Genomic DNA, 12419 nt, shown 5'->3' with positions numbered 1-12419 from the left:
AGATCTCAGCTGAGCTGGCCCGTGTCAATATTTGGATGGGGACCGATAAGGAATACTAAGTTAATTAAGTAGAGCCAAGAAACAGCAAAACACTTCTGAACTTCTCTTTCCTTTAAAATCCTATGGGATCATGGTAGGTTGTCTGCAGCTTGATGGCAGTATTTGTGTGTGTGGTTGTGAGATAGAGGCTAAGCAGTATTCATTTGCTTTAGAACTAGTAGCTAGATGTAATGGGTTTTTTGCTCTTTCAAAACACTTGAAGTTACAAGGACAGTACTGCTGTTAATGATACCACTCTGTTGCTTATTAGCAACAAGGTTGCTATGCTACACTAATCTCATTTTCTTTCAGACAATTAGTCTGAAGCAAAATGTATTCTTTTTCACTAGTGTTTTATAGTACCTCTTTGTTTTCTTCTTTTGGATGGCTGGATGAACAAACTGTAAATTGTAGTGGAAGCTGTGGTGATGCTTGGCCCCTAGTTATTTTTGCCTTGGCATTGTGGCATTTGTTTTTTAAAGTGCCCTGAATCCCACTTGGGAGTCACCAGTAGAGTTGCCAGTTCCCCTCCAGCCACCAGCAGGTGATTGGGTAGAGTTGCCAGATTCAAGTTGGGAAACATCTAGAGATGGAGATGGGAGGACAGGGACCTCAATGGGGTACAATGCCATAAAGTTTTAAGGTTAAAGTGTAATGTAAGAACAAGGCCTACAAGAGAGACTTGCACATGCAGCCTTCTGTAGAATTATCATTTGTTAGGATTAGAATGCAGAGATGCCCCTCTGTTAAGGGAAGGACATCTAGGCTTGGATTTCTTAGGAGTTTCTGTAGAACAGTAATAGATAAGTAAACATTTAAATCAAGGTTTATTGTGAGCCCCTTTTCCACAGAACCCCCCAGTTTAAATGATTACTTCAAGTGCCAGTAGAAATACTTGCTGCTTTTGAGTTGTAAACGTTGTGAAATCGAGCTTACTGTTACTTTACGTTGCTTTATTTTAATCAAGAATATGGGAACAGGCAGGATATCCTGCCCCATCACAGACATTGCCCCACTTATTGTGGTAAAGTTCTCATGTCATTCGCCATCCCTGACCATTTTTGCAGTACAGGCTTAGGTCAGAAACAATATTCCTCCACAGCCCTCACCTTTAGAATTTTATACTATTAAGCTATCATGTGTGACTATCAGCTCTTTCTTTGCAAGCAAAGCTCCCAGTAGATGCTTTATCTGAAGAGTCCCATCTGCTGGCAAAGCTATCTAGTCAGAGGCCCTCAGGATATCCAAGCAGTAAATTAATGCTGGGAGACGTGGTGCAGACGCCTCAGCTTGTTGTATGCCATTGTATTACGGAGGCATTTGTGGTTCTGTACTACTGCCCTTTCCCAGGACACTCAACACAGGGTGGAAGACCTTCCTTTGGAGGGGTTCTCACTTCTCATCTTCCACTAATGAGTTTCTAGCAACCATGAAGAAAAATAGACAGACGGCCAGATTTTGGGTGTCCTCCCATCCACTACATCACACCAACATTTTACTCACAGCCAGAAGAGATTTGCCACTCCTTTTTATCGTGGGCAGAGGTTTTAACAGCAGCAGTCCCTGCAACTGAATCCTTAATGCTGTTATTTTCAGACTCTTTCCTTTTAGTGAAGGGCTATCCCCAGACCTAGATCTGGAAGTCACCAGTGTAAACCTAAGGATCAGGGGCAATTTGTTCCAAAGTTCTGGCTACTTATCCAGCCTGTAGAGGATGATGTTTGCTTCCTAGACAGGCTCTCTCATGACTTCCCTGCATAGAAAAAAATCTGTTCTTTCTCAGAAATTAAACCCAAACTAACCAATACTGTGAAGATCCATTGTTCATGATTAGGGTTGAGTGCTTTGATGTCCGAAACCCTGGCTGCTTCGGATGCCGAAGCACCCAACCGTATTCATAATTGTATATAAATTGGTTATAAATTTATATCAATTGGCGGGCACCTACAGGAGGAGTGGCAACAGTGGCAGCGTCCCCCCCCGCCAAACTGCTTGCCCTCCTACGACCCCTGTGAAAGGGTCGTTCGACCACCAAAGGGGTCCAGACCCCCAGGTTGAGAACCACTGTTTTAGGCTGATCCTGCATTGATCAGGGGGTTGAACTAGATGGGCTGTATGGTCTCTTCCATCTCTATGATTCTATCATACCACATAAAAACTGCATGGCCTTTCTGAAGACATGGTGCTCTGACTGGTCCTCACTGTGGGATATCCTCACTATGGGATATATTTCTCAAAGCTGGTGTCATAGAAACACCTACAAACCATTTGTTTCACTATTCCAAAATTCTGTTCCCAAGGGAGACCTGCTTTCAGTATGGCAATATGACCTTGGTACGGTGTACACTCACATGTTTTTTTTGCTCTTGGTCCTGCCAATTTCTGTTCGATCTGGACTCAGATCTTGCCAGAGATCTGCAATGATCATATTCCCCGAGTTGAAACAGCCTCCACCAAGGTGCTGTAATCTGCACCCGAATAGGACTCTTCTCCCTGGAAACCAGAACAATCAGTATTTGCAAGGGCTGACGTAGTCTCTCGCCAAGATTTTTTTCTCCCATCTCCACTTCTCCAGTAGTGATTCTATAATATTTGCAAGGCCACAACATGGTCAACTGAAAGATACCTTTGTTAAACACTACTGTCGAGAAGAGATGCTGATGTGGGAAAACCTGCACTTCAGTCATTGTTTCCAGTGAGAGCATCAGCTCACCCCTCCTACTGGTTCCTTGGTTCACTAGAATCCGAGTGTGGTGCTGCAGCGAAGATGGAAGATGAAAACAGAGTTGTATTTGTTTGTTCAGCAGTACCTTCTGTGCAGATGCACATTCACTCTCCTGTTCTGCTGTGAGCTTTCTTCTTTATTTTTTCCTGAGAGTTCTTGAGAGTTCATGATGGACAAGCAGAAACTGAGGGAGAAAGGGGAGTGTATCTCCAGAGGGAAAAGCCTTTGTGATGCTTCTGGACAGAGGGGTCTTGGTTCTTAGGGAAGCTAAACCTTCCTATCTACGAGCCTGGCCTGTGGATGCCCAGTCCCAATGTGTTTCTGCACAGATGACATAGATGAACAACAGGTATAGATAAGTGCAACTCTGATTTTTTAAATTATTTGGAAATCCTACATTTTAAGATTGTTTTTAGATACACATTCCTATGAATTGGTATAATTTTAAGGACTGCTGTTTTGCAGTAGATGTTTTGGTTTTTTTGTTTGCCCTCATCAAAAGCAAATGGCTTGATATCATGATCTTCTACTCAAAAGGACACATATTGTAACAGGGATATCGGTAGTGTCCTTTTTGCCTTCTAGAAGGAAAGTTCTCCTCATGCCCTATTTAATTTGCAGTAACTTTTAATTTGTGCTGTGGGAGGTTTCTCCCTATAGATCGGTGGGCTGTACATGTCGTAGTATCGTCATCCTATTTTATGTTCCAGAGTGAAGTGATTGGAGCAAAAGGTGGCTTGGTTGCTATGACAACACTTTTGACAAGGCTTGCAGAATGGAAAGTGGTTTTGAGTGTGTGGCATGCTCTTGTATTGCTGCACTTAAAAGCTATATGAAGCTTGACTGACGACACCATAATAAGTAAAACATCTATATTGCTGCACATTTTGTTGCTAAGAAATATGTAGCTTTTATTCATACTATATCCATGTCCATGGAGTTAATCTGCTGAAAATAAATGGGCCCTTAATATGTTTCAAGTTAACAGCATCTTTTTAATATATGTCAAGTGATCAAACCCTAGATCCTGCTCCCTCACCTGAAATTACATCACATCCTAGGCAGGCAAGTGATATCAGGGGTTCCAATCCCCATCTGGGACTGTTGCAACCATTTCACCCTGTGGATTGCCTCAGCTGTCTGGCAGTAAGTGCACATAGTGCTGGAAGTGGGGGGAGGGGAATCAGGCAGATAGGCAGGAACTCCAGCTGCTGTCAGCAGCTACCATATTGCTGTGTCCTATGCAATTTGGGGATGCTAGAAGCACAATGGCAGCGTGGAATGACTACAAGCCACCCCACTCTCAGCTGTGTAGACACCTATGATGCCTGTTGCCTTGCAGAATGGTGCACCATTAAGCAGCCCTAGCAGTTAGTGCAGACATATTTCCACTGCAACTTGTACAAGGGATGGTAACATGTTGGCTTGATGCTTTTGCTGTGTCCTCTTAGCAGAAGCAGCTTGCTCTTCAAGGTGGATGGGAGAATCATACATCTTGCCTGGGCACCACATACAGAATGCTGATGGCCACTTGGTCTTTTGCTTTCTGTCCAGAACGTTACTCATTGCCCTTCGGTCTCCTCAGTCTCTGCAGCAGTCAACAGGATGGTTGGGCAATGGACCAGGAAAAACTTTTCCAACCAAATGCCGAGTCTACAGCTCAACCAACAACTGCAGGGACCAATATTTGCCAATATGTGTGTTCCAACCTACCTCCCTGCATCATCCGCAGCTGCTCAAACATTTGCTTGGCACAGTGATCCTTCTTATGGGCATGCAGTGACTGAGGCGGTTTTTACCCTGACTGTGTCATTGTAGTTTCCAAGGCACAAGAATCTTATCAAATTAAGGGAATTGACAACCATGTTCACCTGGCTTGGTTCTGGTTTTCCTAATGTTGTATAGATTGCTTTACTGTCATGTCTGTTGGATTGGAGTTTGGCAGATTAGGTTTGTTACTCACCTCTCCTTATTCCTTACCTCATCTATTTTCAATTAAAAGCTTTGGGGTTTCCTTGGACTCAGACTAGGTGGGAGCCTTCTTTCAACTACATCTGGCTTATAAACTGAGCCCTTATTTAGACTCCATTGATCTAGCCAAGCTGATCAACATGGCTGTAATTTCAATATTTGACTACTGTAATAAACTGTATTTGTGGCTGACTTTGAATATGTATTGGAAGCTAAAACTTGTGGACAAGTCATACTGTTGGGGAACCATGCCAAGGAAGAGTCCTAGCCAAACACCATGACTTTGTTATGCAGCTTTTGCATCATAGAATCATAAAATCATAGAATTGGAAGGGACCTCCAGGGTCATCTAGTCCAACCCCCTGCACAGTGTGGGAACTCACAACTACCTGCCCACCCACAGTGATCCCAATTTCATGCCCAAGTGATACCTCCACTAAAAATCTCCAGAATCCAGCTGGAGAAAATTAACCTACCATCCTAGAGCGGCAGTTAGCAATTCCCTGGGTATGCAAGGAAAGGCTACAAGACAAACACTGGCACATCCATTCCTGCCCACCCAGTCACAATCTGCATAAGTTCAGGACTCACTTGATTCTGTTCCTGTTGATCAGGTAAGTTTGATCCCTTATCTTCCCTTCCAATCTGCTTTGACCTGCTCATGAATTTTATTGTCCTAGATTTTTTTTGGGGGGGGGGGGAATCCCTGTTTCAGTTTCTTTGCTCTAATGTTTGCTAGCTCCATCCTGTAAGCAATCCATCTTATATATATTCTTGCTATCAAGTAACATAGAAAAGGTGTATTGATATAATTACTACAGTATTGTTGGAATACCAGCAACCCCCAAATCAAAGATCGTTGATTGTGCATGGACTTTGTTTTGTGAATTGTTGCAAAGTACAGTTGACCATAGAGCCTCTTGTGGCTCAGAGTGGTAAGGCAGAGACATGCTGTCTGAAGCTCTGTCCATAAGGCTGGGAGTTCAATCCCAGCAGCCAGCTCAAGGTTGACTCAGCCTTCCATCCTTCCGAGATCGGTAAAATGAGTACCCAGCTTGCTGGGGGGTAAATGGTAATGACTGGGGAAGGCACTGGCAAACCACCCCATCTTGAGTCTGCCATGAAAATGCTAGAGGGCGTCACCCCAAGGGTTAGACATGACCCGGTGCTTGCACCGGAAATACCTTTACCTTTACAGTTCACCATATTTGCTTCAAAGCCAGTTACATTTATTCCTCTCTTAAGAACTGAACAGACGAATACCACAGCTTTGCTCTGTTTTATGGGGGTGGGCTGGAGCACTGCTCTTCTGATATTGGACAGTGTTTTCAGCCATATCTCATCCTTAATTTGCATGCCCAATTAGCAAGGATAATGCCATGTTTAACATTCCTGGAAGGAAAGATCCAAAGAGAGGTATGCCCTTAAAAATTTGTCAGCAGATGAAGCAGTTACATATTTCCTAAGGTAGGGGACAAAACAAAGCAAAATCTTTCATTATGCAAAGACCCTTGCACCTCACCCCAATTTGGTGATCATATTCTCAGCAGGTAAACAGACTTCAGAGGACTACTACTAGAGGAAATTAATATTTTGGGCATGGGTTAATAAAAGGCATGCTTTTTAAAATGCTATGAATATCACTGGGAGAGCATTAAGCATATGCCCAACTATCCCACTGAAATTCAGTGTGCTTAAATTTCTCTGCATAATGTATATTAGTTTACTGTTTTACTAGCTTTGTGCACTGCTACAATGTCATCTGTTCCAAGACTCCGTCGAGAGAATAGTGGAATAATGAAGGACAACAGCTTGTTGTGTGTTCTTAAAGTGAAGTAACATGATGGGTCAGTGCTGCAGGAGAATGGGGGTGGCACCTGCCAGTGTTCACTATTTTTGTTGAGAGATAGTTTGGTGTAGTGGTTAGGAGTGCAGACTTCTAATCTGGCAAGCCTGGTTCGATCCTTCACTCCCCCTCATGCAGCCAGCTGGGTGACCTTGGGCTCACCACAGCATTGATAAGGCTGTTCTGACTGAGCAGTGATATCAGGGCTCTCTCAGCCTCACCTGCCTCACAGGGTGTCTGTTGTAAGGAGAGGAAAGGGAAGGCGACTGTAAGCTGCTTTGAGACCCCTTCAGGTAGAGAAAGTGGCATATAAGAATCAACTTTTCTTCTTTCATGTTGGTATTCTAGCTAGTGATACACCAACAGAGTCCTTATACTCCAAAAAAGCAAAATAATAGGCTCCTTTAATGCCTACATTTGATACAGCATTGTAAATAGCAATAGATATTGTGTGGGGGGGGGGAGGGAAGCATTGTATTCAAGGTAAGCTACTGAGGTGCAAATGCTTGAAAATGTGATACAATCACAACAGGAGAGACACCTTGAGAACAGAGTCCCCTGTAATAAATGAGGAGTAAGTATTTCTTGTGCACCGCCCCATCACCCAGTGTATTTTGAAAGGTCAGAAGCGTTATGTTGCTGTCATGAAAACAACATGATGGATTGCAGAAAAACTGAAGGGCTAGAAAATTGCTTCGCTAATGTGGAATGCCTCAGCTACCTACGGCTGAGGGTAGTGGTCTGCATTGTGGAACTGAGTACAGAAATACATTCCGACTTCTGAATGACACCTTAATTGTTGTTTTGTAGTTCCCTTACCAGTTATTAAAATAAATAGCATCCATCTACATTGATTAGAGTGTAACATCCGATTTTCAAATAGCAGAATATTGCAGCATCTTCAAGAATAGCAGATTAATTGTATGATGGTCCAGAACATGCTTTGTCAGAATATAGATAAGGAAGAGGCATGGAAGTTCTGACTCTGGAAAGCTTACACCAGGGGTTTCCAGCATGGTGGCTTTCAACAGTTTTCATGGTGGCTGTCAAGTGTTCTTACCAAGTGGGTGGGGCCAATGGGATTCTGTTCTGAGGGGCCACTGATTGTACAGATCTAAAATGTTGCTTTGGCAGCAGCTACCACTATAATTGCACTATGTAACTGAAGTTAAGCTATGCCTATAGAAAAATATTTTTAAAACAGTATTCATAATGTTCATTAAAAAAAAAACATCCTTTTAAACAGCTTTTGCCTGAAATGCTGAAGTGTTATTTTTAGAATTATGAATCACCTCACTCTGACATTTAGTGGTTCTTTCTGCCTCCTGAGACAGCCATTTTGTGGCTGTGCCAACAATCTTGTGTCAGAATTCCAAAGGTGCTCACAGGCTCATAATGGTTGCAGACCATTGCTTATGCAATAATAAATTGTATTTGTCTTCAGAGCAGGCTTTCTCAACCAGCATTTAATGAAACCCTGGGGTTTCTTGATGGCCCTGGAAGGGTCTCCCGAATAGGTTGGAATTAATTAATTTTTAATATATATTAACATTTGTTAAACATTTATTGGGTGATATGACCATATGTGGTCATGTCGACCTGCCTCCCCCTGAATGGCCAATGATGGGCCTGGAGGGGGTGGGGAGAGTAGGGGGCCCTGGGTGTGTGTCTACACAGCTATGCTTCCCAACCATATTCTGCATGATAATGCGTCTTCTGCAGTTTCTCAAAGCCTAAAGAATGTTTCAGGGCTGTGATTTCTCAAAGGTTAGAAATTTGGGAAAGGCTGCTTTAGGGCATCTCAAATTAAAGCGTCTCAAATTCCTTTTTATGGTACTTACACATTTGTCTTGTGTTATTCCCAAGGCCTTTGGTCCAGTGCAGGATTCTTATACCATCCTATTAAATTTGAGTTGCCAGGTTTTAGTTGGGGCATTACAGCTGATCTCCAGACCAGAGATTTATTTATTAAAGCATTTATATCTCACCTTTCCTCTTGGTTCAAGGCAGCTTACAATAACAGTTAAAACATCTCTGGCCTAGACCAAAGATATAAAATAGCAAACCAAATCCCTCTCTACCTTAAAAGAATCTTGTGATTCAAAATTCCCTCAAAAACCAGGCAAACAGGCAGGCTCTGCAGCACCTCCTGAAGATCTCCAAGGAGTGGCCTCTCTTCTGTTCAAGGAGCCCATTCCACAGAGCTGGAGCCACAGTTGAAAAGGTCTAGGCTCTGGTCAGTACCAGATGGACATTCTAAGTGGTGGGATAGCCAGCAGATAGCTTGCCAGATGACCACAGTTGACACATCGGGACATGTGCCCCTAGAGCAGTGGTTCTCAACCTGGGGGTTGAACAAACCTTTCACAGGGGTCACAGGGCAAGCAATTTAACCGGGGGGCACCATCCACACAACAGCCTTGTGGGGTAGATCAAGATAAAGCGTTTGTCTGTCTGGAGCAGCGGACAACAGTGAGATTGGCATGGTGGGACAAGAGGAAGAACTGAACTGAGAAACTCTGGAATAAAACAATTTATATACAATCATGAACAATGGATTTTCACGCCATTGGTCAGTTTTGGTTTAATTTCTGTGAAAGAATACTTGCATACTTTTATGGTTGGGGGTCACCACAACATGAGGAACTGTATTAAAGGGTCGCCGCATTAGGAAGGTTGAGAACCACTGGTCTAGAGAAAATAGTTGCTTCAGAGAGTGGGCTGAGTCCCATTTAATAGAGCCAAATAGAGTTTTAGATAGACTGCTTAGGATTGTACTCTCAGGTTGCAGTTCTGAGAACACTTTTGTGGGAGTAACCCTCACTGAATAAAACAGGACTGACGTCTAAGCCGGTCTGCTTTGAATTGTACCTGGCTGTCTTGCAATAAAACGTGTGATATAAACAAATAAGTGTGCCAGCTCAAAACCAGTTTTTCCCCTGAAGAAGCCAATCCACTATTTGACCCTGGCAGGTTTCAAATATGTGCAACACAACAGGTTGGAGTCTTTGGAGAGAGAATCTCTGTAGAAGAGTTATAGGGTTGCCAGCTGTGGGTTGGGAAATACCTGGAGACTTTGGGAGTGAGGAGGATTTGGGGCAGGGAGGAGACCTCAATGGAGTATAATGCTATGGAGTCCACCCTCCCAAGCATCCATTTTATCCAGGAGAGCTGATCTCTGTGGCCTGGAGATGAACTGAAAAAACAGGGATCCTCAAATCCCACCTGGGATTTGCTTCCCTAATGAGTTACTGCTGCTTTTGTATTATATATCATTCATAAATAAATAGGGGTTGTTTTCAGTTTAATTTCCAATATTTTTAACAAACAGCATTAATGTGTACCGCCTGGTATATCCTTGAATAATTACACATTTTAAAGAATAGGTATTATAGTTCTAACAAGGAAATCATAGTGTTGTAATAAACACAAAGTTCTTACATTTAAGTCCTTTTCCTAATTCATAATTTGATGCCTTCATGTACATATATAATGGAATTATGGTGTGACTTCAGGAACAGCAGGTGTAAAAATAGATGCACATTGAATCCTTTTTTTTTCAAATTAAGTATGAATTTCCTCTTCATTACACAGGCCTAGGGAGCTGTGATAACTAGTTTGTGTGGGAACTGAGAGGGCTTCTGGTAGGGGCTCTTCAACAGTCTATAGAGCAGTGGTTCTCAACCTGGGGGTTGGAGCCCCTTTGGGGGTCAAATGACCTTTTCAAAGGGGTCGCGACAGAGCAAGCAGCTTGGCCCGGGGGGTCGCCGTGTACACAACAGCCTTGCAGGGTATATCGAGAGCGTTTGTCTGTGGAGCAGCAGAAAAGAATGAGATCAGCATGGTGTGACAAGAGGCAGAACTGAACTGAGAAACCCCGGGGGAAAAACAATTTATATAAATCATGAATGATGGATCTTCACACCATTTGTCAGTTTGGGTTTAATTTCTGTGAAAGAACACTTAAATAATTTTATGGTTGGCGGTCACCGCAACATGAGGAACTGCATTAAAAGGTTGTGACATTAGGAAGGTTGAGAACCACTCCTATAGAGGCTGGGGATGGGAAGTGAAAGGCAGCACACATCCTTTAACCTGTACTTCCAGTTGTAGAAGCTTGTATCCAAACCACAGTGTACTTTTTATTAGCACAAATGTAAATATAGAGTGACTGGATAAAAATTAAACAAAAACCCCCAAACCATGAAATGGAACGAAAACACTGCAGTTCATGGAAGCACCATTGGAATTAATGTCTTCACAAACACAGCAACAGAACTAGACAGAAACTCCGAGTACAATAACATTGTTGTGGGGTGGGAAAATTGGTTCTCCGCCATCAGGGTCATATTTTAATGGGATTATGATGATTGTTTTATGTGGGGTTTTATTCTATAACCTGCTGAGACAGCTTGCTAATAACACCGGGTAACAAATCTAATCCTCCCCCTCCTCCTCCATGGGAAGTAATATCCATACTTTTGAGTAGACATTACTAAACTAAGTTTTGCTTTTGGGGAGCTGGCTGCTTGTGCTCTCACCTATCATGGGGCTTATGAGCACTGGTTGAGTAATCAGTTTTAACAAATAGTGCAGAAGGGACCAGATAAAAGTTAATTAACCGTTGTGATATTTTATATCTTTAGTATCTCTGCTGTCCTAGGGAATATCTGAAAATGTGTGAGTTACACTCCCAGAATCAATGTTTATACCAGTTACTCATAAATACAATACATGACATCTGTCTGCTTAACCTAGCCAGGGGGTGGGTGGGGGGGGGGGTGGTACAGCTTCCTGCTAGTTGGATACTTATTTACACACCTATGTTCTCCCACTGGGAACCCAAAAGCCTGGTGGAATGAGCTGCCAGTGGAGATCCAGGCACTTTTGGAGCAGTCAGAGTTCTGAAGGGCCTGTAAAATGGTGCTCTTCCACCAGGCAAATGGTTGAAGCCAATGCTGGCACTTGGTCACATCAGTAATGGGCTCCTCTAGCTGTACTGAATCCTGGGGAATATCATTTGTACCTATTTAAACCCAGGTTTATCATTGGTAGGCAAAATCACAAAACTTTGGCACACTTACTATGGCTATATCATGCCATCCACTCAGTGGAGAAAGTGATTATGCTAGGATTGGTCACTGAAAAAAGGAAACCAGGCCGACACAGTGGTTAGACATGGTCAGAATGGACACCGGCCTGAACATTGCATGGTTGAGGGAGGCAGTGTGGGATTGAGGAATGTGGCGGCAGCTGTGCCTTGGGATCACCAGGAGCTGGACACAACAGAATGGCTGACAACACCAGCAGCAGCAGTCAGGTTTGTGGGACCTTGTGAGTAGTGGTCTTCCCTTATTAGGAGCTTGACTATAACTTTAGGAAAGCTTGTACATGGGTTTAATGATGTTAACTGCCCTGTTGTCGCTGAGGGATAGCTTAAAAATCACATAAATCAACAAATAAGAACAGCTGCCAGTTTATCTTCCCAACAGTCCTGTGAGGTAGGTTATGCTGGGATTGTGGCCCAAGGCCGCCCAGCAAACTTGCAGAGCAGGGTGGGGAAAGAGGTTCCTGGATGACAACCACCACCAACAACCACTTGTAGGCTAAAATCAAATCCACTCTGCTGGCGAGCCACAAAGGACGGGAAATGGAGGCTCACTAAAGTCTCCGCTATCCCTGAAGACATAATGAGAAGGCTGGATGTCTTTTGAGCTCGCCTGAGGTATTGATGCGAACAAGTCGCCGAGGGGCGCCGCATCCAGAGGGCCACGGCCTTTCCCACCGCCGGAGCCAGAGCGTCGGGCGTGACAAAGTCCTATGCGCGTGACCGGGACT

General features: G+C 43.4%; 1 protein-coding gene across 2 annotated transcripts in view; it reads left to right on the top strand.

Annotated features, from left to right (window-relative positions):
• Positions 1-12419, top strand: part of TMCC3 (transmembrane and coiled-coil domain family 3) — a 152439-nt gene that overhangs the window by 5903 nt on the left and 134117 nt on the right. The gene's annotated exons all lie outside the window — the stretch shown is intronic.

The sequence above is a fragment of the Paroedura picta genome, chromosome 5 (genome assembly GCF_049243985.1).
Source record: "Paroedura picta isolate Pp20150507F chromosome 5, Ppicta_v3.0, whole genome shotgun sequence".
NCBI lineage: Eukaryota > Metazoa > Chordata > Lepidosauria > Squamata > Gekkonidae > Paroedura > Paroedura picta.
The sequence above is the reverse complement of the archived record's forward strand: the minus strand, read 5'-3'. Positions and strand labels throughout refer to the sequence as shown.